This window comes from Mustela lutreola, chromosome 1 (assembly GCF_030435805.1).
Source record: "Mustela lutreola isolate mMusLut2 chromosome 1, mMusLut2.pri, whole genome shotgun sequence".
NCBI classification, from domain to species: domain Eukaryota; kingdom Metazoa; phylum Chordata; class Mammalia; order Carnivora; family Mustelidae; genus Mustela; species Mustela lutreola.
Genome location: NC_081290.1, coordinates 26,316,045 through 26,322,120, shown reverse-complemented (window position 1 = coordinate 26,322,120; position 6,076 = coordinate 26,316,045).

The window sequence follows — 6,076 nt, the reverse complement described above, 5'->3', positions numbered from 1 at the left end:
GGAGAGCTATAGCATATTCTTAAATAGAGTGTGTTTACAGGCAGAAAGGATGGGCGGAGACAGAAAATAAATAAACATTGGTATGTAAGAAGTAAGTTCTAAAACTTGATGCTAAGTATTTTTATATCTTTTTTCTCTGCAATTTGTAATTGCATACCTGTGTTTAAGGTATGCATTTTGTTCTCCCTGCAATTCCAATTAAATATATAGAGAATGATAAAGTATTTTTTAAAATTTGTATGGAAAAATAAATAGATTAGAAGATAAAAAAAAATACCCAAAAGAGGAGATGAGGGCTGTTGTCAGATTTTACAATTATTATGGAGCAATTTCAGAATAGTTGTAGGATAATAGGACTCTACTTAATGAATAAGAATCCAGGAAGAGACACAGTACCAACTTAAAAAAGAAACAGAAAACTTGGCTGTATAAGATTTTTCAAAGTCAAGGGGCACCTGGGTGGTTCAGAGGGTTGAGCCTCTGCTTTCAGCTCAGGTCGTGATCCCAGGGTCCTGGGATCGAGCCCCACATCAGACCCTTTGCTCCGCAGGGAGCCTACTTCCCTTCCTCTCTCTCTGCTGCCTCTCTGCCTACTTGTGATCTCTGTCAAATAAATAAATAAAATCTTTAAACAAAAAGATTTAAAGATTTTTCAAAGTCAAAAAGATAAAGAAAATGAATATATTTTAATAATCTATTAGAAATATGAAAAATGAGTAGTCCATAGATAAATTTTTTAAAGCTTTAATTCATGGAGAATTATTAACTAGTGAACATTTTTTGAAACAATTTTTCTGTGGAAGAAAAGTCAATTTCTCTGTGCTTTGAAGAACTCAATAGAAAAGGTCTAGAATATCTTAATATATATTACAGATTTAAAGATCTGCAAGATGGGGACCCCTGGGTGGTTCAGTCAGTGAAGGATCTTACTCTTGATTTTTGGCTCAGGTTATGACTTCAGGGTCCTGAGATCGAGCCCCACATCAGGCTCCATGCTGGGTGTGGAGCCTTCTTGGGATTCTCTCTCTCTCCCTCCCCCTTTGTCCCTTCCCCGGACCCTTCTCTATCCACACACTCTTTCTCTCTCTCTAAAACAAAACAAAACAAAAAAACAACAAGAAAAAAAAAATCTATAAAATGGAAAATGAAAGCACCATAGCCGAACAGGAGGTTTAAAAATTAAGTAGGACACAAAGTAACCCATCACTTCTCTTGACCCTCACTTCTACTGCCCTGAGGGCAGAATCTCTTACCTTGACCTCTGACGTAGCCCCTCCTCCAGCTGGTCTCTCTGCTTCCGCTCTTTCCTTCCCTAAACTCCATTTTCTGCAAAACAGGCCAAGGAATTCTGTTTTAAATGATCATTGCTTTTTCAAAGCGTTGAAATGAAATTCACATTCCCTCATCCGGCTTCCGGGGACGCAGGATCACTCCCACGCAGCGTCAGTGCCTGACCCGCCCCACCCGAACCTTTGTACTGGTTGCTTCCTGGCCCCCATCTCTACAAGGCTGGGTCCTTCTTGTCCGTTAGGCCTCAGTTTAAATGTTTCTTCTTCCAAGAAATCTTATCTGGGACCCCAGTTTAAAGTAATAAAAACCAACATTCATAGATTTTTTTCTAAAATATGTCAGGCAAGTTTCTGACACTTGATGTGTAAAACCCATACTATCTCACAAAGACCCAATGAGATAAATTATATTATTATTATTCCCATCTTACAGTAATGAAACTGAATCCCAGCAAACGTCTGGAAAGATGCTGATGAAACTACAAGACAGTAGCTCCCTCTACATAGGAAGTGAAGTCTCTGTCAGAGAGTTCACTTAGTTACCCTATGGCTTATAAGGTAGTCTGCCAGCTGCTCACGATCACATCACTCTGTTCTTAGTTTTACCTTTCCGAAGTGTGATTTTTTGTTTGTTTGTTTTTCTTCTCTTGATGGAATGGAAGCCTTATGTCTGTCTTATTCACTGTCACGTGTCCAGGACCAAGAACAATGGCTAGCGGGTAGTAAGTACTCAACCAAAGTTCGTACTCAACAAACGTTTGTTGAATGAATAGATGAGTGAGTAGGCAAACAACAAGAAACTATTTAACTAGATGAAGAAAACAAACAGGATTACAAAAGGACAAGAGGATTTTTTTTTTTTTTGAGACAGAGTGCCTGTGCCCATAAGCAGGGGGTGAGGGGCAGAGGGAGAGAGAGAGGGAGGGGGAGAATCTCAAGCAGACTCCCCACTGAGTATGGAGCCTGACACAGCTCGACTGGGGACTTGATCTCACAGCCTGAGCCAAAATCAAGTGTCAGATGCTTAATCGACGGAGGCACCCAGGTGCCCCAAAAGGATCATTTTAAAATTCTCATTCAAAATTTCCTTCTTTCTTCCTTTTTAGATTTTATTTATTTATTTGACAGAAATGGAGATCACAAGCAGGCACAGAGGCAGGCAGAAGTGGGGGGGGGGGCAAGAAGCAGGCTTTCCACTGAGCAGAGAGCCTGATGCAGGGCTCGATCCCAGCACCCCAAGACCATGACCCGAGCTGAAGGCAGAGGCCCAACCCACAGAGCCAATCAGACACCCTGAAATTTCCTACTCTTTCTGTAATGCTGTGCTCTTCAATGGCTATAGCATGTGTTCTCCTCCATTCATCCTGGAGGGAAAGGGAAGGGCTAGGTAGCACAAAGCCTGGGAGTGAGAGACACTCAGGCTTCTTCAGACTGGGAGCTCAGATAAAGGAAGCCTCTCAGAGGTACTATGTAAACTGAGACCTCAGTGACTAGAACTCAAGCTACGTGAACATGAGGATGGGTGGGCAGCATGGGCAGCCCTCTGCCGCCTTCTAGAGCAAAGATCCCAAGGCAAGAACAAACTTGGAGGATTAATGCAGCAGATCATACTGGGGGTTACAGGCCACTTGCGGAGTTTGGATTTTATTCTAATTATGAGGCAAAGCGCTTGGAGACTTGCAGTAGGGGAATGATGTGATAGAGTTTATTTCTTGAGTCTCCTTTGCCTAAAGCACAAAGAATGAATTTTGGGATGGGGGGGTCAAGATTAGACCCCGAGGGTGGGAAAGGTTGCAGCCATCCAGGGTAGAGGACTCCATGGCTGGAACTGGAGTGATGCTGGCTGGTATTGGGATTGTATGGGGGCAACAGAGTTGAAAGAATTTGCCGATGGGCTGATGAATGGCATCATTCAAGGGGAATGGCAAGGGGAAGGAGGAGGGAGGAACCCAGGCATACCTCCTTGTATTGTGTCGTATGGTTTACTGTGGCTTTTATCAAGGGAAGGTGGCAGTCCTGTGTGGAACACGTCTGTCAGCATCATCTTTCCAACAGCCTTTGCTCACCTCATGTCTTTGTGTCACATTTTGACAATTCTCTCAATATTTCAACATTTTCATCATTATTATATTTGTTACAGTGATCTGTGATCAGTGATAATGACTCACTGAAAGCTCACTTGATCTTGGCCAAAAGGCCAAGAAGCAATGACTCACTGAAGAGGGCTCAGATGACGGTTAGCATATTTTGGCAAACAGGTATTTTTAAATGAAGGCATGTACACTTTTTTAGACATAGTGCTTATCACACAATTGATTAATAGACCACAGCAGAGTGTATGCACTGGGAAACCAAACGATTCATTTGATTTGTTTTACGGCAATATTCACTTCATTGCAGTGGTCTGGAACCAAACTCACAATATCTCCCCAGTGTGCTTGTGGCTGAAGACCCTCTGACTTCTGGCTTGAGCAGCGGGGTGGACAGTGTCATTGTGCATGGAGAGAAAGAAAACTGGAGAAGAAACAATGTTTGGGGAAGGAATTGGGGGTTAAGTTTGGCCATATAGAGATGCCTATGAAGAATCCAGCAAGAGATGACAATAAGTATGGATACATGAGTTTAGAGTTGAGTGGAGAAATCAGGGTATGAAATACAGATGTGGGAATCACTGGCACGCAGACACTATTTAAAGCCACAGTGTCAGGCAGAGGACACTGGTCTAGGTTATTATGTAGATAGAGAGAGGGTCAGAGGGCCTAGAACCACACTCAGGACACGCTAATACTTAGAGAAGGAGCACAGCAGGATTGGCCAAGGGGTACCTAATTGGAGGAGAAAACCAGGAGAATATATGTTTTGATTAGGGTTCTACGGAGAAATGAACCAATAGGACACACACAAGGCAGCGCGCGTGCACGCACACGCGCGCGCGCACACATTTATTACAGGAATTGGCTCACATTATTGGAGCCCAGCAAGCCCCAGTATCTGCAGAATGAGTTGAAAAATTGGAGATCAAAGACAGCTGATGGTTTAGCTCCAGTCCAAGTCGAAAGGCTTGAGAAGAACCAGGTGAGCTAATCGTGGAGTTCCCATCTGAAGGCCAACAGGCTTAAGGTCCAGGAAAATCTGGTATTTTAGTTCAAGTCTGAAGGCAAGAAAAAAGTTGATGTCCCAACTTGAGGGCAGTCAAGTAGGAGAAATTCTTGCTCATGGAAGAGGCAGGCCTTTTGTTCTATTCAGGCCTACTGACATCAGGGAGAAAAATTTACTTTACACAATCCACTGGTTTAAATGTTAATCTTCTCCAAAACATCCTCACAGAAACATCCAGAATAATGTTTGACCAAATATCTGGTGACCCCATGGCCCAGTCAAATTGACACAAAAATTAACCATCATAGGGTGACTCGGGGAGTATTTGAAAAGAAAAAGAGGCCAACTGTTAAGAATGGCACTGGGAGATCTGTTAAGAACTTATAGGACCACTGACTTGGCAAGATGGAGGACATCAGTGACCTTGATGTGACTAATCTCATTGGTGGACAGAAGTGTCAACGGAGAGGGTTGAGAGAAGAAAGTGAAGCTCAGACAGTGACAGGTTCAAGGGTGCTTCATCAGAAGAGAGGGAAGGCAAAGTGTCGGCAACCGTAGGGGTAGGTTGGTGAGATGATAGCCCATTGGTCTAATTTCTTCCACTTCTCCATGAAGGATGAGGCAAAGTCATCAAATGGGAATGTGTATTTGTTTGAGAAGAGAGTATAAGATTATTCTGAGGAAAGAGAAGAAGAGAAAGTAAGATATAGGTGTTCAGGAAAGTAGAAACTATAGAATTGCTAGGCAGTGTTAATTTTGGATTTGTGAATGTGAACTTAGTGAGACCTGGCAACTCATTTAGGCATTAGATTCTAGCAATGCTCTGGTGCAGGTGTGAGCCAGGAGTAGGTGGATGGTTTGGGGCAGCACGGGGTGGAGTGGGGTAGGGAAGTCGGGGAGGGGGAGTGGTAAAGTAAGGGGTGAGGGTCAGCAGAGCTGGCACTTGACCAGATGAGTGTAATGGAGGGAAAGAAGGTAAGAGAAAAGAATGTGAGTAATATTGAATTTTATCATAAGCTAAGATTTGTTGACTGAGAAAATCATCCATACTTTCCTTAACAATTACTTTTATTACACGTTTACCTACAGTTGTTATTACTATATAGTATGTATTTTTTTTAATATTGAGTGGGCATTCTCTTAATCTTTGATTTTTGCAGATCTCTAGGTTTGAAAATCACAGTCTACAAAATTGTTGCAAAGTAATAATGCAACTGTTCCCCCTGAAGTATTTCTTTGCAGGAGTACTGACTTCTGTTTTGATGGCTACATGTAAATACTCTATCTTCTATAAAGTCGCAATGTAATGATCAGAATAGAAAGTATTTGTTCCCCCATAGTCCATCTACATAACATTAGAATTGAGTAAGGAACTGACTTTCTTTCCTTTAAGTAATGTAAGTGGTTTTCTTGATCACTTCCATTTTGTACTTAGATTATCTAGATCCAGTGATGCATCAACTTTTAAAGAGGTATTGATATACCTATACATTTATGGTTTATATATACCTATATGTATATGATAAAATAGTTTATTGTTTCAGGAAAAAATATATAGGTTGATATGAAAAGCTGAGATTTAGGAACAAATGGTCAGGAAAGATTCTTGAGGCATCTTTGGCACAAAAAGGTGGTTTTATTATAGCACAGGGACAGGATCTCTGGACAGAAAGTGCTGCACGGGGTTG